Source organism: Megalopta genalis, chromosome 7 (genome assembly GCF_051020955.1).
Source record: "Megalopta genalis isolate 19385.01 chromosome 7, iyMegGena1_principal, whole genome shotgun sequence".
Classification (NCBI taxonomy): Eukaryota; Metazoa; Arthropoda; class Insecta; order Hymenoptera; family Halictidae; genus Megalopta; species Megalopta genalis.
The window spans coordinates 12,053,535-12,081,340 of NC_135019.1; the positions used below are offsets into that span (position 1 = coordinate 12,053,535).

Sequence of the window (27,806 nt, forward strand, 5' to 3'; positions counted from 1 at the left end):
TCTCTCAACTATTAACGCGGTGCCGGTGATCTCCTCGCGGAGAAGCTCCGGCGTCTAACCGACTGTGGAATTGGGACCCGAGTCGCAGGCTCTCTTGTCGTCGCCGCTGGAAATTATCTTGAAGTTTTCGAGCTGGAAGTAGAGACACCGATCGATCTGCTACCGGTTTGTTTCTATTGATTCGCGTCTATACCGGGCAATTCATCCAAGTTGAACGCTATTGAAACCAGCCTTAGAATCCACCGGGATTATAGGTCGTCGCTGGGTCGACGGTCTATCTTAATCCTAGAGCAATTTTCCTGTTTGTCGGCGATAGCGTACGCAACGTTACGGAGAGAAATTGAAGGTACCGGGACGTTCTCTGTTGGACAGTCAATCGTTTTAACAACTAGGTTTAAGTAAAACGCCACGGTGATATTAGTTCGTTCTTAATAACAAGATCGTTCTTGTTGTTATATCCATAACAAGTCCATTCCTTTTTTAATCATTTTAATGGATTCAAAATAATAGATCGATATTTTAACATGTCTTTAATTTTTCTATTTTAAATCGGAGCTACCCAAAATTGCCATAAATGGATAAAATACGCGATCCAGTGATAATGTATAAAGGTATGTATACTTCAGTCTGTCACCTTTCTCTCGTACTTTTTCTCCTGTAATGTAAGTGTAGTGATATTAATTCGTTCTTAATAACTAGTTCGTTCTTGTTGTTATATCCATAACAAGTCCATTCTTTTTTTAATCATTTTAATGGATTCAAAATAATAGATCGATATTTTAACATGTCTTTAATTTTTCTATTTTAAATCGGAGCTACCCACAATTGCCATAAATGGATCAAATACGCGGTCCAGTGATAATGTATAAAGGTATGTACACTTCAGTCTACGTCTCCTTTCTCTCGTACTTCGTCTCCTGTAGCATAAAACCTGACACATGCAAAATAATTAAATCGTGCCGAAGAACTTTCTCTGTCCGTATTATTTTCAAACGTCCCGGCACAAAGTATCCCAACACATTCGCATCAGAATTAATGCTATTTCAATCGACGATTTTAGTAAGTGAAGAGAAGACTATTACAATTCGATCAAGTATAAGGGAATTCAAACTTTGGATCCGGTTCAATTGAATTTGTGTGGCCGCAGTCTAGACGTCGCGCTGTTTAATTTAAAGGCTGAGATTTAGGCTAGCAGTTAGTAGAATTTAGTAACACGGCGAGGTTCCGAACGACGTGACATGAAAGTGTATCCATCGAGGCAACGAGAGAACATCTCGATAGTTACATTTTGCTAAAAAGAATGTAGAAAACACAGCTCTGAATCAACAATGTCAGATTAAACAGAGCAGCCTCGCAGGCGAAGCTTGTGTCGAATTTAGTATAAAACCGTGGATATCTTTGTGTAATCGTCGATGTCGCTGCTTGTCCCAATAAACCCGGAATCTCTGACGCTTCGAAACTAATCGCAACTACCAAATAGTGTTGTTCGCGCGGCCTTCGACCCCGTAAATGTCCAGCTCGTTACAATCGCTGCACTCAGGTTCTCCGATACCAAACAATTACCGTAGCCCATTTTCCGAAACAAGATCCATCGATCACTATAGCTGTCCATTCTACCTCGAGCACACTATAATACGCTGTTCACAGCAACCGAATGGACCGCCGATGTACTCCAAGATCGTTCTCTTAACCCTCGGACGACGGACTATTTTCACAACTATACGATTGTTTGTTTATTATTTACTATTACAATTACTATACTGTTACAATCGGATGTTTATGACCATCATTCTCAGGTTTCCTCATCGATCATTCCTCGATGTTCGAACATATTTTCGAACATATTTCGCGTAGACTTATCAGCGTTCGCGTTGTTCCCGGTGCAACAGCCACTTATCCAATCGAATCGCCGAAAATTGAGTAATAAAGCGAACGATTTAAACACACTGGGTCGAAATGGGCCCGGCAACCGCAGTCCCGAGGGTTAAGTTCCAAGTTCGCCGTTAAACCTGAGACAAAACCATAGCCTAGCAGGTCAGTCTAACAAGCGCTTAGGCATTTCTCGACCACCGTTTCCACCTCGATCCTTCATTTAAGGGTCGGAACCCTCGACACCCTGGGAGACCAATGACGAACCGCCTCCCTGGATAGGCCAGATCTCCATAGGCAACAGCCCCTCTACCCTCCATCGCGCGTAGGAGTATAACGTCGCGGCAAAAGAAGGAGAACCTGAAACCCGGTGGTCCCCAGGAAAGAATGCGCGCAAAGTTGCACACGCGGTTGCATTCGAAGTTTAGGTTCAAAGAGCGTTCTTCGCCGGTGTCAGGCCATCGACCTAGAAACCACATTAGTCGGCCTCGCAGCGGCCACGACGACGACGTCGACAATTTCGAAGCGATACTGTTCGGATTCGGATAGCCTTAGAGCCTGGCTCGGCTCAGCTCGGCGCGGCTTGGCGCGGCGTTTCAGCCGATCGCGGTTCCATTCCGTATCAGCGAAGCGAGGCTCGCTCTCTTCCCTCCTCTCTTTCTCTCGCTCTTGGCTCTCCTTCGGCCGGGCTGGTTTCGATCGTGCGAACAAACCATCCGTAGCCCACCAACCAACGGTGGAATCGTGTTCCGTGAGTCCGTCGGGTTTGCGCGAGAGAGCTGCCGCTTCTCTCCCTCTGGCCTCTCTGCCTCCCCTCGCAGCCGTCTCCTCCTCCACCTCCTCCTCCTCCTCATCCACCTTCTCCCACCCCCTACCTCACTCTCTCCCAGAGTATTGAACGAACGAGCGCGAGGAGAGGAACCAGGAGACCAGAGGCACCGGCGACCGGGTGAGAGAGAGAAAGAGAGAGAGAGCGCGAGCGAGATTGAACGCGAGCGGCACGAGCAACGGGACCGAGGGAGACAGGCGAAAACGCGGGACAGAGAAAGAGGGTAGGAACGAGAGAGCTCCGAACGCGAACGACAGAGGGAACGGCCACGCGAGAGAAAGATGGAGGCAATGTGAAGCAGGGTAGCCTGCCGGCATACAGCATAGCCAGAGCAGAGAGACGTGTCGGCTCTGTGGATCCCCTTGGCATCCTACCTCTCGCTCTCTCCCGCGGCTATTCCCTCGGCCGACTCTCTCCTCCTTCTCTCCGCCTTTACCGTTTCGCGTTCCTCGCTCTCTTTCTCCGCTCGCCAAGCTAGCCTACCTCCATCCAGAGCGCTAAAGTCCTCTCTGAAATGCGACGGTAACACCCTCCCTCCACCGCCACCTTCTCCTCCTCGTCCTCATCCTCTTCCACAGCGTCGTGTCCCGCCGTCCCTTCCCCACGCTCGCGACCCCCGTCGCTCTTTCTCTATCCGCCTGTTTCTCTCTCTCTCTCTCTCTCTCTCTCTTTCTCTCTCCGGTCCTCTCTTTCTCTCTCTTTCTCACCGTATCTCTCTCCCTACGCTGCGTCGTCCCTTTCCACGAGCGACCCCTCCCGCGGTCCAATCGCGGCCCTCCGTGCCGTACAGATTACAGAACGAGTGAAGAGCAGAACCCGCTGCGAGCCAGAAAGAGAGGCCCTTCCAGAGAAAGACGGCCAGGGAAGAGAGATCAGGGCTGCCTGGCTGCTTGCTTCGTTGGTTGCTTGCTTGGTTGCTTCCTTGCTTGCGAGACGAGGCGAGGCGAGGCGAGGCGAGGCGAGGCGAGGCGAGGCGAGCGGCCCTGCCGACTGCGTGGTCGTCGTAGTCGTCATCTCCCCGCCAGAGAGCCGAAGACTTCTTTTCTTTCTTTCCACTCGTCGCGCATCTCGCACGACCGACAAGCCCGGCGAAATGCTTGCGTTTTTGCAAGCCGGCCAAGCCCGCGAACGCAGTTCACCGGCCCCGACACAGTCTCCCTGGGACACCTAACACCGCTCGGGATACGACCGTGCTCCTCCGCTCGCTTCGCCGATCGAACCACGCTCTCATCCCCTAACCAGAGAGAACCTCTGTGCTTAGAGAACTCGGGGGAGATGCTAGAGTCCAGGAGAGAACAGCGCGCCGGGGGACGACGCGCGCGGCCAGGCTGATTCGTAAGAACCGATAAACCGCGATCAATGATCGCCGGGAGTTATGTGTGTCACGGGATGATAAGATAACAATGCCAGTCGCGGGGACGACGATCTGACGGAACGCAACCCTCTAGCCCTACCGTCGCGCTCGCGGATTTAAACCCCCATCAATCCTAGTCGAGGCTGTCTCGCGACTACGCTTCTCTCTGCGTCGGTTCTCTCGGCTCATCGATTTTTAGACCGCGGATTTTTACCGATGATGGCAATTTTTTGGGTCGATCGGGAGGTGCAGGAGCTACGTGGACAAGGATTTCTTTGTTTAATCGTTTCAACAGGTCGATGGTAATGCGGCGGTATTTTTAACGACCGAACTACCGAACCGAGTCGAAATGACGGGTTTTGTGATTCTTTTTTGTCTCACAATTGCTGGAATTATAGAAACGTTTCTGTGAGGTATTTTTGGATAAACCTCTTTATTCGAGCATTTGTTCTAACAGAAATCGTACAAAGTTCGAGTAAATCGAATCTTATCGTTGTCATGAAAAAAGATCTACAAAAATCGCGTTCGGGAACTTAGTTATAAAAAAAAGATCCTTACTTGCAATATCAAAATAACTGGATCCAAAAAATAAAATGAGTATTATCATGATAAGCTCGCAAATAAATACAGAATTTATTGCTCTTACAAATTCATATATAAACATACAGTTACTTTTATTCAACAAAATTATTCGATAGTTCCAGCTTTAAATTTTTATTCGTTTGTATAACAGTTACCGTTGCATATGCATCACCTTAGATCGAAACTGTATTTACATACGTAACGTGTATATAACAATAAATAATAAAGAATTCCATTGTGCAGGATCGGCCACTGTATAGTTTTTAAAAACCGTGTAATCAAAGTTTCGTTACCGCAACGGGGCGATCATGCTGCTGAAAACGGGGATCCGGTAAGCGGCAATTGGGTGAAACAGAATTAATAACGCATCCTCGAGACACCGTGAACGAAACAGGGACAAATCTGGAAAGCCTCTCACGAGATGCATGATCGAGGGTGAGCCAGGGGTGCGAAACGGGGCTGAAAGTTTCCGGCGACGATCGATGCCCGGCCGGCGCTCGCGTAAATACGCGGCTGTTTTTGTTGGTCGGGTTGATTGATTTATGAAACGGTGCCGGTGGAGTATTAAAACAGGTCTCTCGATGGAGAGCAGCCATCGCGCGAATTGCTTGCCAATGAGCCGAACTCCCGAGATTTACTTCGGATTTTTAATCCCGCGTTCATTCGAGAACTTCGGCCGGGTCCGGAGTTCCGAGCGCCGCGAAACCGAGTTGTGGTTCCTGCTTGCTTGGTTATTCTCTAACTTTCGATGATCGCGAGTATGCGGCCCGGCGATATACAACGATACAGTACATCGCCGATCAAAACTTTCGGCCCGATTTTCGCGAACGGTCCAACGATATACGGCAATGTCTCTGTAATTGACACTCGGATTGCCCACTAAAAATGGACAATTTTGGAAGAGGAGATACGATTGTTCGAGCCTTGTAGCTCGTTTTTTATAGTTACGAATTGTCAAGGTTATGTCAAGGCTCGAATAATCGTATCTCCTCTTCCCAAATTGTCCATTTTTGTGGAGAATCTGAGCGTCAGTAATGTCTCTCTAAGGGTTTTTCAGGATATTTGATACTATTTAGAACATCACTTTCACTTATTAAGCAAACCTAGAATATAGAACTAGAATAGTATAAAAAAACTAAAATATTATATTATATATACAGTAAATTCTCCCTAATTGACGTACAGATTATACACAAAAATGAACAATTTGGGGAGAGGAAATACGATTATTCGAGCCTTGCAGCTCGTTTTTATAGTTCTTGACTAATATAACTATAACTAACAACTATAAAAGCGAACCGCCCAATCTTCGCATCGGCGTAGCGAGAAAATCGATAAATCATATAGGCGTAGCAATAGCACCGCGACACTCACGGCATAGCAAAATTGTGACACTCGTGGAGAAATTATTGTACCTGGTAATTCTGCTGGCTTAATGGGAGATTTCTGCTTACACGTTGAGTGATAATTGGAGAGAATTTACTGTATTTCTCCTTCCAATATTTTCGACACGTGAAAAATAGTGCGACAAGATCCTGAAATTCTTCTAATGACTTTACCGTTTTAGATTCCACTCGCTCATTCTTGCTTAAAATCTGCATAAAATCCGCGGTCTAATAATCAATCATGGTCGTCAAGTTGAGCTTCTCGCAGATACGGAGAAGTGATCAACGGCTCGTGGGAAGGTGGCATAATAGGGATTATCTACAAAAATCAAGCGAGTTCGATCGTGGATTCGGTCCTCCACTGTTCCGTCTATGAATACAGTAATGTCTCCCAAACTGACGCTCGGATTGTGCACAAAAATGGACAATTTGGGAAGATGAGATACGATTGTTCGAGCCTCGCAGCTCGTTTTTGACCATGACATAAACTCGCGGTTCGTTTTTATACTTGTCGACGATCGGCGGCTATAAAACCGAGTCGCGAGGTTCGAATAATCGCATTTCTTCTTTCCAAATTGTCAATTTTTGTTTCCAAGCTGAGCGTCAATTAACACTTTATCGACCGCTAGCCTATTTATCGGCTTTTCGATTGCCAATGCTTATCGACCGATAGCCTATTAATCGACTTTTAGCTATCGACGGTTTTCGCTTCTTTACTGTTTTGTTAGTAGCTGACCTCCCCATATCCTTATGAATTATAATTATAATAATTATATTATTATTTATTATTATTTTTAAAGGAATAAGCACAACACAATGAATAGCGAAAATTTAGCCGGTACTGGGAGCAAATGCGCGCGCGACTAAGCCAGTCCTTACTGAGTGGCAACCTCAACCACGACCGGACGATAAAGTGTTAAGGAGACTTTACTATACTTCTCTGTATTCAGTGAATTCTCCCTAATTGACACGCTCCGATTGTACACAAAAAAGAACAATTTAGGAAGGGGAGATATAACTATTCGAGGTTCGCGGCTCGTTTTTTTTATAGTTGTTGAGAATTCGTGACTATAAAAATGAACCGCAAGGCTCGAATAATCGTATCTCCTTTCCCCAAATTGTCCATTTCTGTGGACAATCTGAGCGTCAATTAGAGAGACATCGCTGCTGTAATCGTCTTCGAACTGTGCGCCGATGATTTCCGAAACAGACCAACCAGTCGGCACCTGTACTAAATTAGTCTCGATTAAAATCGTCGATGTGTCAATCGACGCGCGCGAGTGGCAGATTTAGGTGACAGGATGGATCCTAAGCGTCTGGAACCATCGATGCGCAAGATTGAAAAATTCATGGGAAACATAGACAGACAGACAGACAGAAAGAGAGAGAGAGGGAGAGAGAGAGAGAGAGAGAGAGAGAGAGGAGATTTCCACTGAATAAATTGAAATGCGGGGTCGATGCCACGGCATCGGATCCGCGGCGGATTCCATCAGCATCATTGGTCGCGATTCGCGACACGGGATCGACGAAATCTCTGCGACGAGTGTGCCGCGATACAATTCTTCCTCGCTGCCGAGGAAGAATGCTCCGAGCGGGACAAGCACGCATACAACACGGAGGAAACACGCTTGGTTTGCACGACGAGCAAAGGGTGCTCTCGAAAGTTTCGAGCGGCATGGCAGTGCGCGTATCCTAAGTAAACAGAGAGCAACGTCGAACTGTTTCTAAAGAGACAACACGGGGATGCATAATACGCGGGCCGAAGTATAATCTCGGATCGTAAATAGGAGTCGCGAAATTACACCCGTCGTTAAGCCGTAGCAGTTAGCGGAAAAAGATGGAGAAGCGAAGAAGAGAATGGCGAGGAGAGAGAGAAAGAGAGAGAAAAAGAGAGAGAGGTGGAACGTCAAAGTGGAGGAGATAACGGGCAGTTAAAATAAAACAATCGATAAGACGGAGAAAAAACGGAAAGGAAGGAGAGAAAGAAAGAAAGAAAGAGCGAGAGAGGGGGGGGAGGGTGGGAGGGAGAGTGAAAGGTGGCGGGAGGCGAAGTGGAAACAGAATAAAGAGGAAGTCGGCGCATCGTTGATCCGGAATACCGAATACATTAATCAATAACAAGAGGGCTGCCCGGTTCTCGAATAAAACGGGAACAGGAAAAGCGAGCGATTTCAATGGAGGAACGCGGGCGCAATATAACGTGGAAATCCTGAATAGTGGCATTAGTCGGTCTCGCCGGTAAGCCGTTCAATGCTTAATATGTCGTAATTAACGTCGACCCTTACGTTTTTATCGCAGCCAGGATCTTCGGGATGCTCGCGCGGCCGCGAACTCGACCGAACAGCCATCGTTCATGCGAATCCCGCACAGTGATTCGCCGGTGCAACGATCCATGGCAAAAAGTCAATTTTGCAAATTTCATATTTTGAACGATTGTTTTTTTCTCCAATGGGCTTGCAAATTTCCGGCAGCTTCAAAATCGAAAACATTCGGACAGTTTTGTAATAGGTAAAACAGCGCATCTTTATGCAAAATGAAAATTGTCTACGTTGATTGTAAGAATATGAGTTAGGTGGAAATGCATTTTCTCTTTCAATAATTGTAATAAATTGAAATTAATGTAACAACGCCTTTCGATTCTTCATAAATGCATAAATAATTGCGAAGATCGGGTAATGAAAATTTGAAGGAACCGATTTTTTAAATCACAGCACAATTTTTCAGACATTTCCGATGATCTAGCGAAAGAACTGTTTCGAAGAAGAGCCGATCAGCATTCGCTTTTCTACAGGTTGGAACGCAAAGACTTGCAGGAACAAGTTTTTTCTACATAAAAATGCTGGTCACCTCGATTTTTTTTCAAGCGTCAACACATATTTCTCACCGGATAATAAGCTAGGCGTCGAGACGAATTCAACGACCCTGCTATTACTATAACCTTAAACCTTGAAACAACGTTGAAATAATTTTGGCAGCGGATCGCTGGATTCGCCAGTTACCGCTGCGCCGCGGCCGTAGTTTTGCCCGATGACATCGTTTTTCATCGCCGCTGAATGCTTTCGATTCGAGAACTAGTCTCTGGCCGGAACGATACCGAACGGCATTATCAATTCCAATCTGGAAATCGCGGTTCGTCGAATATCTGGACGCGTAGATATGAAACGGAGTCAATGTCGGATCGATACTGTCGAAAAACAAAGCCTTCGAGTGGCAGCGCGACAACGGAACAGTATTATTATTCATATCTACCCTCTGTTGTGTCATTTTTACTTCCGCGAGTTGATAATAACGTTTTGCAACGAGCTCAATTCCATTATATCATTAGACGCTCTTGGGTGATAGCTCTTCTGCCCTGGAAGCTGTGCGGATTGCTCCTGGGAGCAGGAATCTGGAACAAACGACTTCAAGAAAAGGGATTCTCGAGCTTCTAAGCTGTCTATCTTTTTCCGTGGACAAAAATAGGCGTGGTTTTCTTGCTCTCGATGGAGCCTGGTGTAGTTCAAGGTTGGCTTCGATCATAGGCAAGGTTAACATAGCTAAAAATTCAGCTCTGGAAACTATACTTTGTCCTTTGTTGAAATGTCTTGATCACTAATTTTCCGCTTTTCAGGATATTCGATATTATTTAGAACATCGCTTTTACTTTTTAAGCAAAGCTAGAATATAGAACTAGAATAGTATAAAAAAGCTAGAATAGTATATTGCATATACAGTATATTCTCCCTAATTGACACACGCTCAGATTTTACATAACAATGAACAATTTGGAGAGAGGAGATACGATTATTCGAGCCTTGCGGCTCGTTTTTATAGTTGTTGATAATCGGTAACTGTTCCAAGTTCGCAATTCCCTTCCCATTCAAGATTCTAGCCCGAAATCTCCCATTAAGCCAGCGGAACTACCAGGTACAATAATTTCTCCACGAGTGTCACAATTTTGCTGTGCCGTGAGTGTCGTGGTGCTATTGCTACCGCCCATGTGATTTATCGATTTTCTCGCTACGCCGATGCGAAGATTGGGCGGTTCGTTGTTATAGTTGTTAGTTATAGTTATATTAGTCAAGAACTATGAAAACGAGCCGCAAGGCTCGTATAATCGTATCTTTTTTTTCTCAAATTGTCCATTTTTGTGCACAATCTGAGCGTCAATTAGGGAGAACTTACTATACTTTGAAGAGTTCCACGTTCAATTCTATTTGTTATTTTAAAACGATTTTATGAATTTAAAGCTTCGCTTCTATTTCTATTATTTTGTATCGTTCAAGGAATAGTCCGCTGAGCGTCAATTAGGGAGGATTTACTATACTTCGAAGAGTTCCACACTCAATTCCATTTATTCGTTATCTCAAAACGATTTTATGAATTTAAAGCTTCGCTTCTATTTCCATTTCTTTGATTTCTATTATTTTGTATCGTTCAAGGAATAGTCCGCTGAGTAGGCGTGGCTTAATAGGTACAATATCAAGACGATTCCTATACCTGTCACCTCGCAAATTCCCTCGCAAATCCTTGCAAACCTCCGCTCGTCTCCTGCCGGCGCCGCGAACCGTCCCAAGAGCAACGTTTTCGGGCAAACGCGAGAAGATTGTTGCTGCAGATAGTACAGGGTGTCCCGAAAGTGGGAGGTTCCTGAGGTCATTTAAAGCAACTTTTTCCTTTGCGAAAATTTTCTCCGAGGCACCGTTAACGAGTTATTAACGAAAAACTGTGACCAATGAGAGGCGAGATCAGCTGCCGCGAGGTGACCGAGCCAACGGCGCCAGCGGTCAAGCGGTCGAATCCCAGCTCAGCTGGCGCGAGCCGGCCGAGTCGTCGGCGCCAGCGGTCGAATCCCAGCTCAGCCTCTGATTGGCCACTGTTTTCCGTTAATAACTCGTTAACAAAGCCGCGAATTGCATTTTCGCTAAGGAAAAAGTTGCTTCAAATGACCTCAGGAATCCCCTACTTTCGGATTGCGAGACATTTTTGGGACACCCTGTAGACGCGGTCTAACTGGTGCCGATGTTTTCAGGACCGCTACCCCCGCGGAGCTCCGGCGTGTAAATTCTGAATCGGAGGGCACACACGAGGCGACGAAAAGCAGCCGGAAGACGAGCAAGCTTCCGTTTCCGGGACTGAATGCGTGCTCGGCAGACGTTCTCGCAGCGTTCCGTGGGCCCTGCTCGGGCTTTTTTCGTGGCAGCTGCGAGCGCGGGCTTAGGATCATTGTGCCTGAAAACGGTCGCGCGGGAAAAATGTCGGGCACGATGTAGGGCCGCTCGATCGCTGGCTCGACGACGCGTGTTCGTGTATTCTCTCTCTCTCTCTCTCTCTCTCTCTCTCGCGCGCGCGCGCGTCGCGGTAGCGTACGCGTGCAAACGAAACGGCAGTCGATAATGGCGTGAACGTGTGTGCGCGGTTGCCGGTGTGGCACGAATCCGTGGCGAGCGGCGGCGCACACATGTATGTATCGAGTTTCAGGAGGCACGTCGGAGGCCTCAGCATCGACCTTCTTATATGGAATCGCGTGCGGGCAGGTACGCCTGAGAAACGGCCGAAGGAAATAAACGCGAGTGTACGCGTTTGTACGTGTCGCGAAACGAATAATTGCCTGGCGGCGGCTGCCGTTGCTCGCAGTTAGCTCGCAGTTAGCCCGCGGTTTGCTCGCCGTTGCCTGCCCTCCTGCGTAATCAGACGCGTGTATCACTTTTGAGGAACAAACGGCGCCCCGGCTTACCCATCGCCGGAGCCGGGCCCTCTTCGGTGCCGGGACGGCCAGGGTGCTCTCCTCTCTGCTCGCCGGAGACCGACAAACGCTCCAGTTTCGTACCCAGCCCTGATAATTACAACACGCGCGAATTAAATCGTCTCTCGCGATCGCGTGATCCACGCGCGGACCGTATGATAATTAGATAACCGGCCGCGCGATCTTCGCGATCTCCGCGCGATACCGTCGCGGATACACTCCGCTCGCTGGTTAAGCACGGGTCGAGAGGCGAACCCGACTGTCTAATATGTTCGAGATAATTACATGTTTACGGGAAACCGCGTTACGACTATGCCGCGCGTCGTTTAAAGGGTTCGTTAACGGCCCAAGAGTAATAACTGTGCTGCTCCGCGGCTCGTTCTTTCCAACCGGCGGACGGAACACTGCTAGAGAGATGCTCGTTGCCGCGGCTTCGTTACGCGCGTCTTCTTCGACGATACAGAACTATTTCTTTCGCCGTTCCGTTTCGTTTTTTTCGCGGAACAGCTGCGCTGCGGACGCTTCTACGGGCGCGCAGTGGGCTCGATCGAGATATTCAGTGACATTCTGTTAGAACTTTTGAACCATCGAAGATATTGCAATGACATTTTCAGCAAAAATATTTAAAAACTGGTTACTTTCAACTATAGATAATTAAATTTTTGTTGCATTTGTTAAAACAATAATTTCTAATTAATTTAACCTTGACATTTTTTGTGAAAAAAAATTGTTTAAATATAATCTATTACAATTTATGATCATTTTTATTAATATTTCCACTTTCGAGGGTAATGGACATTTAAGCAATAAAAATTGACTGGACATAAAAATGAAAAAATTAGGTTTTTTTTCTTTCCCTTCGGCGAATCTGTACACTCTATTAATCCTTTGCACTCGAAGCCGTTTCAACTGTGAATCTAAAATCATTTCTCTGATTTATAGTATTTCCATTTTATATTAAAAAGTGTGTTTTATGCATATGCGATTGAGTTCTGTGGCTCATACAACGGTTACACTTTTAACAATTTTATAAATCTGAGCTTTGATAATGTAAAAATTATCTTGGAACGGAGTGCAAAGGGTCAACTCTTGAACCAGAACTCTACACGCGACCAATGTGCAACCATTGTTTCATAGCAATGACAAAATAGAATTTATTTAAACGTCGTACCGATTTCTATTGCGATACATGCTTGAACGAAAAAGTTTATCGAAAAATTTCTCATAATATCGGAAAAATTGCGAAAGAAAAAATTAGAGACCAATGATCTTGACTAGTTTGGTAGTTTCAGCGTTAAATATATGTATATTTTGATGGAAATAATACCACAATATCTACTCGTTAACGATCAATGATTTTAAGAATGTTTTGGAAAACATGTTAAAAACATTTGAATATTTCTTTGGATCGAGAAGAGTATCTCCTCCAAATTTCAAGCCGATCGGACCAAATACGCGAGACTCGCGCTGAACTCCGCAAAGAGACTCGCCCCAAAAAAATACACCTCCAGCTTCACCTGCACCACAATCATCTACCGCGGCAAGAGGAAACAGAAAAAATACTCCAACGTTCTCCGAGGTACGCGCAACAAAGCCGAAATGAAAACTTTTTAAATTCGGTCCTCCACTTTCCCGAAAGAAAAAAATCACAAAGCGATGGTCTCAACTCGCTAGAGGAAGAGCCAACGCGCTGCAGCACGAAGGAGGAAGCCGTTCTCTGTTAATTAATTCCGCGATACGCAAAGTTCGCCGACATTTTATCGATACCCGGCTCGGATGTGTCCATATTGGACAACGTTTCAGAATTTTTTCGTAAAAGGACGTAGGCATTTAATGGCCGAAACCAGTCGCCGGAGAAACGTACCATCCGCCGCCGCCGCCGGTTGAATACGCTGCTCCGTAGAGGCGAGCGGACGTTAATTACTCGCATTAACTGCACTTTTACTTCCGGCAGCGGTCGATCCGCGCCCGCCAAGACAGCAGTTGTGTCCGGCCGTCCCCCTGGACCAACCCCCGAACTTTTCCATGCGTTTCGCCGGTAAGTTGCGAGCGGCAAGCGTGTAACGAGTCCAAAAATTTTAACGAGTGTACCTCCGTTATCGGGAAACCTAACGGTCCGACGACGTTCGCGCATTTTCGAGAGCACCCGCGACGTTACGGACGCTTCGAGCAAAGCTGTTTTTCATCGATAATCTCTCGTCCGTTTTCGCGAAAATTCATTTTTTTTTCTAGCCGGGGAACCGACCGAAGTCGCGTTTCCGCCGCTGAAAGTTCCCGCGGACTTCGACAAGCTTATCTATTGGTCGATAAAATTAGGCTAAGGGCTCGGAAACTGTAGACCAATATTATTATTATTATTATTATTATTATTATTATTATTATTATCATCATCATCATCATTATTATTGTTATTATTATCATTATCATTTCTATTATCATTATTATCATCATTATCATTTCTATTATCATTATTATCATCATCATCATTATTATTATCATTATTACTATTATCGTTATTGTTGTTTTCATTATTATTATTATTATTATTATCATTATCATTGTTTTCATCATTATCATTATTATTACTATTATCATTATTATTATTATTATTATTATCATTATCATTGTTTTCATCATTATCATTATTATTACTATTATCATTATTATTATTATCATTATTATCATAATCATTATTATTATTATTATCATTATTACTATTATCGTTATCGTTATTATTAATAATTTATTTATTTGTGGGCTGCTAGACCGCTTTAAAACATACAAATGAAACTCACCTAATCCGGAACAAAATAAACGTTACAGAAACCAAGATTTTACGACGGATTTAGCGGAATTAGCAAAATGGCCAGGGTGTTCCGAAAGAAATCAAGTTCTTTGTCGAACCCGTTTGCCGTGCTAGTCGGTCTTGCGCTACAGCTTTGTGAACCCAACGAGGTTCTAACATGACCAATCCAGGAAGGTTCCGAGTTCCTTAACCGTTTAAGTCCCAAGCAGCTTGATCGCGTTGTTTAGATTTTATGAAGTAGCACGCTAAACTTAACTGGCGCACACGTACATCGCGTAGCTGCTGTTTTTAATAAAAATAATACAACCAACCTTATTCTGAATTTCATCGTTGCCTTCTCGATCATTTTTATTCAGCGAAACTTGAAACACTTGTAAACTAACAGTACGCATATTAAGACAAAGCCGCTGTCGCGCTCCGTTCGGCATTTTTCGACCGTGTTTTCCTCTCAGCGAACCCTGCGGCTAAAACGGTTAAACTGGATGAAAAAAGAAAAAGAGTACGCGAAATAAAAATGTGGAACGTCGGGGCAGGCGTCCAGAAGGCGGGAAAACGTTCGGATTTGAAACGACTGGAATGGACGCAAGGACACCGAGTTCGTTTTGCTGCTCTCCTAATGTCTGTCGGTGATCGGCGACCGCGATGGCGAGATCCTTATCGCGGCGCGATGGACGTTGAACTGGCCTCAGGCATAAAGAGATTTCGCGTGGCGAAAAAAAAACTTGAGAATGTTATTGCCATCGGACACGAAGTCGGCGATGTACGGAACGCTTCCATTGGTATGGAATCGCAGAAGCTGCGCCAGTGACGGGATAATTGCTTTACCAAGAAAATGAGAAGAAATTTCCGGACGGAGCGGTAATTACGTCCCCCTCCCCGCCCCGGGGAGGGCTCGATGGTATGCTTTAAATATTGATTCAACATAGAAATTGCCGGCGAGGCTCCATTCAGACCGGACGATAAGTAGAAGAGTCGCGTCGTGACGCGTCGAGTTGAGTCGCGTCGAGTCGCGCGTTCTACAACTCGTTTCCTTTAATAATTCACCTGGTCTATTCTTATCGGGCTTTATCATATCAGCCGGCCTCACTCCGATCACGATTCGATGATCGTTAAGGCGTGTAAATTCCTCGCACTATCGCACCTCACCGGCCGATATTCGACGATATCGTCTCGGATATCAACGGGAATGCCAAGAAACGAAAGAACCGAGCCTCCCGAACCGAACTCGACGCTCCGTGGGCCCCGATAAGCCGCAAGATAATTGATTAATTAATCTTAATCAAAATAGATTGCGCCCGCGACGCGCAAGGACGTGGACCGGCGTACTTTCACGGTGATTAATCCTGCCGCGACGGTAATCATTCCGGGATAGCATTGTGCGCCCGACTCCCTTTGTCCTGGCCGAGGGAAAATCGGCGAACTCTGGCAAAATTCTGTTTTTTGCCGGGCTAATTCAATGCGGAGTCGCGAGCCCTTACTTATGAGCTGGAATTACCGCGACCGCTTTTCAAGAAATATCATTCGCATCTGCATTTTCCCGCAGTTCTTCGGCCGCGTTCGGACTCTATCTCGCTTAACGTTAGGTTTACTCGTCAAATTAAAGATCTTTTAATCGATCGTTCAGATTGTAAAGATACATTTAGGAGCTGTTTATTCAATATATGGGTGCAAATATTGTAACTAAGTCGAATCACTGCGAATATTGCGACAACACGCATTCAAAATCAGAATAAATCTTGTTTATAAATGATACATTTATACATTTATAAATTAATAGAAAATAATGAAATAAAATGAAATAAATAATAAATAAAATAAGATTCGAAGCTTTCAGGGCTCCGAAGATCTAGCGTTGATGCGAGTGATTAAAACAAATGTGATACAGCATAATTAAGTTTGCTTCCATCAAAAATGTAACATTTTAAATACATCCGCATCATCGCACGTCGCTCGAAGCGATTCCACAGCACGTAGTGCTCGGAAATGTAACGCGAAGGACGCGCGAACTATTCCGTCCAATATCTTTCGAATTAGGTCTCCCTACGTCTTGTTCGAATCACGACTGCTCAGCTACACCGCTGTTACAGCGTCGCCGCATTATCTCCGACTCAGTATTTGCGTACGAAGTTTTAAATCGAATAATCTCATGCCCTGCTATTTTATCGGACTTTGTTTAAAATGTATCACCGCTAGCTCCGGCAAATCCTATTCGAAGAATTTCATGGAACACTTTATGGCCGTTCCAACTCCTGCAATCGTATCTTCAGTCGATGTCAATACAGTGAATTCTTACTAATTTTCCTTCAGCTTGTAAACAAAAATGGACAATTTGGGAAGAGGAGATATGATTACTCGAGCCTTGCACCTCGTTCTTACAATTATTAACAATCGACAACTACAAAAATGAGCCGCGAGGCTCGAATAATCGCATCTTCTCTTCCCGAATTGTCTATTTTTGTTTACAAGCCGAGGGAAAATTGAGGAGAATCTTTTTTAATTTGAAAGTTCCTTTGATTTCTCCATTTAACAATATATAATCAATATAATCAATATAACCAATATATAATGAATAATATATAATCAATATTTATATATAATATTGATATATTATAAATATATCAATATAACCTTGCACCTCGTCCTTATAATTATTAACAATCGACAACTACAAAAATGAGCCGCGAGGCTCGAATAATCGCATCTTCTCTTCCCGAATTGTCTATTTTTGTTTACAAGCCGAGGGAAAATTGAGGAGAATCTTTTTCAATTTGAAAGTTCCTTTGATTTCTCCATTTAACAATATATAATCAATATAATCAATATAACCAATATATAATGAATAATATATAATCAATATTTATATATAATATTGATATATTATAAATATATCAATATAACCTTGCACCTCGTCCTTATAATTATTAACAATCAACAACTACAAAAATGAGCCGCGAGGCTCGAATAATCGCATCTTCTCTTCCCGAATTGTCTATTTTTGTTTACAAGCCGAGGGAAAATTGAGGAGAATCTTTTTCAATTTGAAAGTTCCTTTGATTTCTCCATTTAACAATATATAATCAATATAATCAATATAACCAATATATAATGAATAATATATAATCAATATTTATATATAATATTGATATATTATAAATATATCAATATAACCTTGCACCTCGTTCTTATAATTATTAACAATCGACAACTACAAAAATGAGCCGCGAGGCTCGAATAATCGCATCTTCTCTTCCCGAATTGTCTATTTTTGTTTACAAGCTGAAGGAAAATCGTGGAGAATTTTTTTTAACCAGTTAACTGTGGCGATCTCTTTGCAAAGCGCCTACCAGTGTGTGTCGCGATAATTTAACTAGCTCTCAGGAAGTTATGAATCCAACTCAAATTATTTATAATATTCATTTGTTTGCTTCATTTCGTCTTGACCTCTAAACATTTTAAACATATTAAAATTTACGAATATAATTCAGTTCTCGCCAGAATTACAATTTAAATATCAAATTGTACCAAAATTTTACGAACGACGGGTATAATCGTCATGACACAAAATTCTGCCACAGAATTATAGTCGTCGAACACACTTAACTGGTTAATTTGAAAGATTCCTTCGATTTCTCCATTTAATTAGCACGTTTCGGACGCAACTAAATTACGTATTCCGCGTTATTGCGAAACACTTAATCCTAAGAAACTTCCTGTACCAAAACCTCGCGGCATCCCCTCGATAAAACAATAGCAACGATGATAGACATCGCGCGGACCCCGCCGACTTTCGCGGAAAATAAAAATCGTTCGCACTTCTGCGAATTTCCTCTGCCACTCGTGATCGGATGGTCGCAAATAAATCTGTTTCCATCAACAGGTCCGAGTGCGTGTGCGTTCGTGCATTGATTGTTCCTACGTCGCAACAAATTCCGAAACCGGTAGGTCCGCGCCAAATTGAATACTGTAGAAGACGGCGAGCGTGAAAACGGGATGTTAGCGGCGGGTTTTGCCGGAGAAATGTTCGAGAATTTATCGGGAGATTTTCGGTGCCGCGGTAGAGAGACCGGTAGAGCAGCGTCGTGTCCGCCGGTCTTGGCGTCGTCTCGCGACGAGGCGTGCCCCGTTTCAGCAAACGTCGCGGCTGTGTACGCGGTTCGGCGTGATTTTAAACCCGAGTCGCGTTCCCGGTACATACATCCTCGTTTATTATGAGTTTCGTGCGTGCACGAGCGAGCAAGCGAGCGAGCGAGTCGTCGCGGCGCGGCGATCGGGCGAACGCGATCTCCCAGTCCGCCTCGCCTCCACCTCCTCCTCCCCCTCCTCCACCCCCTGCCATTGTTCCATTGTACCGTGTAATATCCGTCAGCGTTATCTCGAGCTTCCGCGGATAGCGGTAAGGTCAATATTAAAACGCACAAGTAATCATCGAACGACGCGCGGCGCGCGACGCCGAGCGACGCGTCCGCGCGGATGCAATCTCGCGCGGACGCGTAAAACCTGCGAATACCACGAGTTATTTTTATTCGTCGCGGAGAGCACCGGTAGCGAAAGAAAGAAAGAAGGAAAGAAAGAGGAGAGAAGACGGAGAAAGAAGGAGAGAGACGAGGGAAGGAGAGAATTCAGAGCCAGATATATTCGATCGGTCCGGCGACAGACCTAGGAGCTGGCTGCCGACCCTGCGATACGGCCGGCGGCGATACCGGATGATGAATAGAAACGGATTACAAGCGTTTACCAGTGTGCTTACTCATTCCATTAATTAGAATTCTTCCGCTTGCTCGATAAATAATAGCCGGCGGATTTGTCCCGGCCTGACTCGCAATCGATGCGAGCGCGCTGTTTACCGGCTACAATAAAAGAGACCGCATGCGGTTTTACGTTTGCGCGGATCGCGCTCGGTCACCTTTGAGTCGTGCCATCCGAATATATCCGTGTATGGAAACACTCGCGACCGGGAGCAGCACCGCGTACACACGGTTAACGACTAGACGTCCGCATTTCTATGCAGCTTTTTCGCTCCGTCAATTATTTTACAGGACGCGGAGGCTCCCGTGACGGCACTTCTGCCGTCGACTAGGAGGTTCCCTCAATTAAAAATATCGGGAATCGTTAATACTTTGAAAGCGCCAAGCTGGCATATCGAAGAAGACGAAAATTGTTTCTCCTTTCGATTTGTAATTGCTCGTCGGAGTGCTTGTACAACGCTTACACAAGAGACGCGTTTAAATTAATGAGGATCAAAGTCACTTTTGTGACATAATGTTTGTCGGAAGTAGATCGCGGATCTTTTGATAGAAGACGCGGAAATTGATCAGAGAATCGGTGCATTGTGAAGACTTTAAGAATTTCAGAATATCGTTGCGTTATTTTTCATTCGTTCGAAGTATTAACCAGTTAGCTGTGGCGCCTCCATTTCAGAGCGCGCACCTATATGTGTCGCGAGAATCGAGCGACGACGAGTATACTCGTCGAACACGATGTAAGTGTCGCTGTTAAAATATCGGATCAAAAAGACGGTTTTATTTGATAAAATTAACAATTTCATTACTAATATTTACTTTTATTCGCTTGATGTTAACATATACCATATACATAATAAACGAAAAACCCAGGGATAATCGAATACTTATAAAAGTTAAAAATTCAAATTGCTGCTGTAGAGAGAGTGGTATTCAGCAAAGCAAGGAACAATATATAATGGCACTTTGCACGTCGAACACCAATACCGTGATTCTTTTCTAATTTTATTTTCATAACGATGTAAACAACTTCGTGCAGGATTGGCCTCAAAATATTCTGAATATCTTGAAATTTGAGGATATGTTTCTGTTTTCCTTAAAATCACGATTTAAATAGTCAATGGTCACTACTTCTTACGCACGACGAGTATACTCGACGTGTCACAAAATATTGCCATTCCTCCATGACGAGTATACTCGTCAAACACAACTAACTGGTTAAATGAAGCAATACATTTTTATTCTACTTCTGTTTTATACAATGATGTTAAGTCATTTTTATTTTGCAGAAACATTCGCAGTTTAGATATAAGGTATCTTGCGCTCGACAAAGGATAATTGTTTCTCACCAGGAATTTCATGAAATGAACCTCGAATGCATCAAGATCCACTACATCTCTAAACATAATCTATAGACTGCGGATCTCTATGCGAATTAAAAATTGCATTCGCGGATTTTATTTGCAACTAGCTTGAAAATAATATAACGACATAAATTCTCCTAATCTGTCTACTGTTTCAGATTCGATGTACAGTAATGTCTCTCTAATTGACGCCTAGATTGTCCACAGAAATGGACAATTTGGGAAGAGGAGATACGATTATTCGAGCCTTGCAGTTAATTTTTATAATTACGAATTGTCAACGATTATAATAACGAGCCGCAAGGCTCGAATAATCGTATCGCCTCTTCCCAAATTGTCCATTTTCGTGCACAACCTGAGCGTCAGTTAGGGAGACATTACTGTACTCGCATTTTTTATAAATGCAGAAAACTCGCGATCTAATAATGACACGGTGTCAGCGCTAAACAGTAGCCTCTACTCGCTTATATAAACAATGCGGACATGTAACACAAAATGGTGAAGACATCGGACGATCTTAAAGAGTTTAATTCACGCCGCACGTAACTCACGTATTATTTACAATAAAATTACGAACGAAATTATTAAGCAATAAACGATGCTGCAAAGTTCGACGTCGAGATCTCGCAGCGAGGAACATCGAACATGATAACGCGAAGCGTTGGGCGCCTGATCAACGGCGGAACGTTCGAAAACAAAGGGTGAAATTGCAGGCGCCAGACCAGGGGGGGGGGGGCATAAAAAAAGGCAACGCGATAAGGTTTGCACAATTCGGGTTCCGTTAGTTGAGAGATCTTTTTTGCGTTTGTTGCGCAATGCTTGAAATTTTCGCCACGGCCGCGTAGTCACGTTGGTCGTTACGCGCAACGCCCGTTCGAAAATCCCCCGATTATATCGACGTCGTTATTCACGATGCCCGCGCGACAGTTGTTACCGCTCGTTACGTCTCCGGGCGTCCCTGGTTTATTTAGAATTTCGGGGCGAGCGCAAAACGCGTCCTCAACCCCGCTATTTTTTTCCCGATCTTTCCGAGCCTCCGACTGCCCCTCCCCCTCCCGCGCCGCCCCGCTCCGCGCCGTATCCGACCACCCTCTCGCCGGCCTTCGATCTTCCACGCTCGCTGTTTTATTTCCGGTGCGTTAAAAGCTGCGCCACGCACTCGTTCGCCGCGCAAAAACGCGGAGCTTTCGCTGATTTTCTGACGTAGATTTCTCGGAACGCGGACTCTTTCAACGACGCGTTCCGCGACTCGTCTCGCAGCGACGCTGATTAGAACCTCTTTGTCGCGAATAATCCCTTAAAAGAAGAATTCGTATCTAACGCGTACGCTGCTGCACTTAACCAAATAGCCGTTGCGATCTCTTTGAAATCTGTGTAAATTACTGTAATTATATGGCGTACGTATGTTTGATGTTTTTCGTACTTTGTTTAGGTACAGAGACATTTTTATAAAATGTCTCCCCCGGTCACGCTCTCGAACAACTGACACTCAAAATTTAGCAAAATGCTGTCGAGAACAAATCATTCGAGAACATAATTTCAACTATGCTGGTATGTAGAACGTCGATTCCTTCGTTCCAAATCGATATCTCACTTCCAAGTATATTGAATTAATTGTTAACTTCTTCATACTTTGTTTAAGTACAGCATTTTCATAAAATGTCTCCCCTGTCACGCCCTCAAATAACTGACACTCAAAATCTAGCAATGCTATCGAGACCAAATCATTCGAGAACATAATTTCAACTATGCTGGTATGTAGAACGTCGATTCCTTCGTTCCAAATCGATATCTCACTTCCAAGTATATTGAATCAATTGTTAACTTCACTTTCTCGAAAAATAAAATGTAGGTCATTGTTGAAGGTTGTCCCTGCGAGGGACATAATATTTTAAATTTTGGTATTGCATTGTTGTATGATGGGCTGCGTCGCATCTGGCGAGAAAGTGCGACGACTGTCTACCTGGACAAGATGTCCTTAAACAATAGTCAAGCGTAGACTCGCATTCCTCTGCGCATATGGTCTATTCGCACTGCGTTGCCATTTTTGAGGCTCCTACGGCCAAAAATTTTGTTCTTTAGTTAGTTGCCTGCGGACGAGCGAGGCGTGTGGTTGTGCTTACCGTTGCTTCCCAACCATCACCCATAATATTAGTTAGCTTCATGTTTGTTTCCTTTTCTTTCAATAAATAGCTTTCTCATCAAAAATTAATTCTGTTACGATTATTTACGTTGCCTGTAAATATTCAACAGTCATTTTCACCCACTGTACATAAATCCCCATCTAATTAGTCAATTTTCGGCAACTGTTGCACTGAGAGCAACGGAAAGACTAATATAAGTAGACCGCATTCTTATTTTCATTTTACAATGAGTATCCTTTTAGTTAACGGAGGAGGTCTATAGTCTGTACAGTCTGGTTTCTGCAAAATAACGTATGAAAATAAGAACTTTCATGAAGATCCAGACAAGTCTACAGTGAAGTACAGTAATGTCTCCCTAATTGACGCTCGGATTCTGCAGAAAAATGGACAATTTGGGAGGCGGAGATACGATTATTCGAGCCTTGCAGCTCATTTTTACAGTCGTTGACAATCGACAACCATAAAAAGCGAGCCACAGCGCTCGAACAATCGTACCTCCTCTTCCAAAATTGTCAATTTTTGTGGACAATCTGAGCCTCGATTAGAGAAACATTACTGTATCTCCGAAAATAGGTTTGAAAAGACCGCTGAACAAAGCCGAAAATAGTTACAGTCGTCACGAATTGTACATTTTTTTTTTTTTCATTTCGTTACTATTCAGATTACAGCTCGAGCTATTGCTCATAGCTATTTATTGTCTCTTCTTTTTGATTTTAACACATTCATATAGATTTGGGTTTTTTCCCAATAGTTCTTTAGCTTTCCAAATTCTAAGTTATAGTCTTTCCTGAATAGTCTTATAATGAATTTTATTAATTTCACGAATTGTACAGTTTGCGAAGCTGGTCCGTCGTTCGACGGTTAATTAACGCAGGTGGCACAAATTGTCCTGAAAAATTACCACCGTGCCGGTGGTCGCAGGCGCGACGCGAATGCCGCGAAACAGCCGCCGGCCGGCGGCGATAATCGAATTCGCCTATAGACGCTCCTAACGATGTCTATCGACTCGTTATAACATTAGATGTCGCCCCGGCGCGTCGCGCCGCTCGGCAAGGGGAGAAATGCGTTTACACCGGAGCTGTCGCGTGATCGATACCAGCCCCGAGTGCCACCGCGTGCGATAGCCTCCACCAAGTTAGCTACCACCTCCGATAGCGAGTTGGATGGCTGGCTGGCTGGCTGACTCTCCCTCCCTCTCTCTCTCTCTCTCTCTCACTCTCGTGCGCCTCGCTCTCTCTTCCTCTCTCTCGCTTTCTCCTGCTCGCTCGCGTGCCCTAAAAACTGGCAATCGGGGCTGGCTCGAGCGAGCTGGGACACGAACGTGGCCGAGGGAGGAACGATTCTGTTGGTCGGTTTCTTAGGAGACAGCGCTCGTAATTGCCACGAAGGGGGTGGTTGATTGTCTCTCCTTAAAATAGCGTCCCTCCGCGCCGCGCCGCGCCTGCCGGAGATCGATGAAGCAGGATTTGGGTTATTGTATGGATTCGCGGGATGGCGACCTGATCAAATCGGCATTAATGTTTCGCTTCCGTCGCGTCAGCGATCGCTGTCGGATCGTCTTTTCTGGTAGCCGGAGCTTCGCGACTATGGCAACGATCGAATCAATCTCTCGACGCCCCAACGATGGTTTTCTATTTGGGTGTTCCGTAAGTTCTTTCCGCGACGCGCTATGAATGACTTCAACTGGCTGTGTTTATATAAACACGTAGGCTTATCTCTTGGCTGTTTAGGGTATCGGTTTCAGTCGTCCTAGAGCTCTTTTAGAGTATGTTTCGTTGGTGACAAAGTTCCTTATCAAATTTTTTCTGCGCCGTTCGATATGGATAGCCAAAATAAGCATTTGCGGCATGTTATGCTTTATTGCTTAAAAAAAATTGATAGGGCAAAGAACGCTGCAAACGAGATTTGTACCGTTTACAGTAAATGGTTCTACGACTATTAGGACAGTCCGCAATTGGTTTGAGAGATTTAGAGCTGGCAATTTCGATTTGAAAGACGAAGACCGCAGCGGCCGTCCAACAACGACGGATGCGGACCTTACCAAAGATATGCTCGCTGAAAATCCGCGATATAGTGTGTGCGAGATAGCGGATGCCACTAACATACCCAGGACAATGGTACATAAGCATTTAATCGAGATGAGGTATGTGAATCGATTCGGAGTTCCACACCGTCGATAGGTGTTGACACCAGCCTTATGAACCGCGTCCCTACGTGCGATTTGCTTCTCCAACGACATGGAAGAAATACTTTCCTAAAGAGGCTTGTCACTGGAGACGAGACTTGTATTTTATACCAAAATGTGCATCGAAAACGAATTTGGTCAAAAGGAAATAGTCCCTCAATTGTTGCGAAGACAGGACTTCGTCCGAAGAAAGTTCTTTCGTGCGTTTAGTGGGACTGGGAAGGCGTAGTCTACTACGAGCTCCTTCGTCAAGGTGAAATGATCAATTCGGCTAAATATTGTAATCAACTCGATGAATTGAAAGCCGCCATAGTAGAAAAACGGCCAGAATTGGCGAACCGATGCGGCGTAGTTTTTCATCGCGACAACGCGAAACTGCGTGTTGCGTTGTTCGTAAGACAAAAATGATTGCAGTTCGATTGGAACGTTCTACCTCATCCTCCGTACTCCCCAGACATTGCTCCATCCCGATTATTACTTGTTCTTCTCGTGAACAAATTCTCTCCGTGAAAAACGGTTTAAATTCGTAAGCGAAATAAAAACGCATCTTGAACAATATTTTGCAAATAAGCCTCGACAATCTTGGAAAGACGGCATAACGAGGCTTCCTGAAAGATGGAAGAAGGTAATAGAGCAGAACGATTCATATATAACTCGATAAATCAACCTTAAACAACAAATATCGTATAATCATTTCGCATCAGAAAAAAGGAAAGAACTTATGGGACACCCTAGTAATTGTCCCTTGTCGAATCGAAGAGCAACAGCTGACAAAGTTCTGATAGTCCTTTCGGAATCGATGACCAACGAGAGTCGTGCACGCTGCGCTATTCAACCCGAAGCTATCTAGACTCCCATACAACTGGACGACTATTATGATATTCGATTAGCGGCCATTGAAAGCCGTGGCCACGGAATATTAGAGAATGTGGATTATTAGCGAGTTTCAGAAATGCGGAGCATTCGGAACGGCTAACCCTTCCCGGTCCTATTATTACAGGACATTTGTCTCGTACGACGATTATAATTATTCTTTCGACTCCCCTTCGACGAAGGACGCTCGTTGCATCGATCGTTATCGAAAACGCCCACGGATATCGGTAAACTACATAGAGTTGAACCTCGATTATCCGGTCATCCGATGTCATCTGTTCTTTAACCAGTTAAGCGCGTTTGTCGTGTACACGCGTCGAACTAAATCTCTATTACGATGCGACCGACGTGTTTACTCGTCGTCAAAAACGTAAAATTCCCATTGACTATGAAAACTCGAAATTTTAATAAAACGCAATAAGAATATTATTTGGTGGGACGTTTCCTTTATATTACCAATAGAACTGCTAAGTATTTTATACGGAGGGGGTGGTAGAAGATGTACCGTCTGTTCGAAAAATGGAATCCGTAAGGAGCCAAGATACTGGTGTAAGACCTGCGAAGCGCCACTTTGTGTGGTACCGTGTCGCGAGAAATATCACACCGGACTCAATTGAAATTTTTAATATTTTTTGTTTCTACATGTGTCTTTCTTGTTTATGTATTTTATTATTATTTGAGAACTTTTAAGTTTATAATAACGATAACTTTCCAGAACTAAATTGTTAAGTCTTTCTTAAATAAAAACGTAGTTCTTCTTCGTTTTTCATAAAATTTGTAATAGGACCATTTTGCCCTGCGTTCGTCGTGTATACACGTCATCGCTTGACTTTAATTCCGCACACCGTGAGGGGTTTTTAAAACTAAATTCGCCGCTTAACAGGTTGAATACCTTTTACTCGTAATCTAAGCACAATCTAAGGCGAGTCGTATACAAAACAATTTAATCCTACGGATCGATAAAGATGCGATCTGACAAGTAATTGTTCCATTATCTGAACATTTACGTCACTATGCTCTTAAGCCGGATAATCGAGGTTTTACCGTGTACATATCTTTGTCGAGCGAAGCGTCGCTTTCTATGTTTTCGTAATTTTACATTATTATAGAAGAGTGAGAATCGCATTTAATCTTCCGAATTAGTATTATTAAACGACTGCGCGCGTTACCAAGAATCAGTAATTTATTTATTTATCGAATATATACGGGAAACTGCCCATTAGTTATAAAAGCACAAAGGTCTGCAACGACTCGGAACAGAGTATCAAATAACTAAAAAAAAAAGATAAGATAACCGCGATCCTTTAAGTTAATACGAAACGTTAACAAGTGACATTTCAGTAATATTGTTTAACATGCGAAAAAGTAATATTTCACGATCGTTCGCAGCAATTCGTTGGCGCGCGAAGACATTTTCACCGTCAAAATATTGAATTAAATCGAACCTCGTCCCCCAGGTTCCCCCGTTTAAAAATTCGTTTATGCTGCCGGAGATCCTCCGACAATTATTAAAGGCAATTCCGGCAACAGGAGCGCGGCAAGGGCTGTATAGGGCGAGGGGTGTAAACTCGGGCTGCGGAAGCCAATAATTATAGAACAGTTCTCGCTTGCCGAGTAAACGTGTCTCGTTAACACGGATCACACGAGCGATCCGATTGCGCTCGGAAATGATTCGCAGCCTCTCTGTTCGAAACATCGCGCGGCGCGACGTGTTCGAACGGTTCAGCGACTGGATCGGCAGCCGAAGAAATCGATCCTTGACGCGGGCCGATAGATATTTCTAAGCGGATCCTACCGGTGGCCGGCGACAATACGTCCCGATTAGCATAACGGCGTGAACGAGCGAGGATCCGAGTGTGTGCACGTCGGACGGGGACAAACTCGGCGCGCGGTCATTGTCATTCAAATGATTCCGCGCACCTTGGTGTCTCGGACCAATCGCCGTTTTCTC

General features: G+C 44.3%; 1 protein-coding gene across 13 annotated transcripts in view; it reads right to left on the reverse strand.

The window, feature by feature from the left end:
* Window positions 1-27,806, reverse strand: part of LOC117221835 (bromodomain adjacent to zinc finger domain protein 2B) — a 396,271-nt gene that overhangs the window by 343,694 nt on the left and 24,771 nt on the right. The window contains exon 1 of one of the 13 annotated variants that reach the window (XM_076523804.1): window positions 6,634-6,670. The exons of the other annotated variants lie outside the window; for them this stretch is intronic. The gene's annotated coding sequence lies outside the window, so the exon portion shown is untranslated. Of the gene's footprint in view, window positions 1-6,633; window positions 6,671-27,806 lie in introns of those variants that run through there. 13 annotated transcript variants of the gene reach the window in all.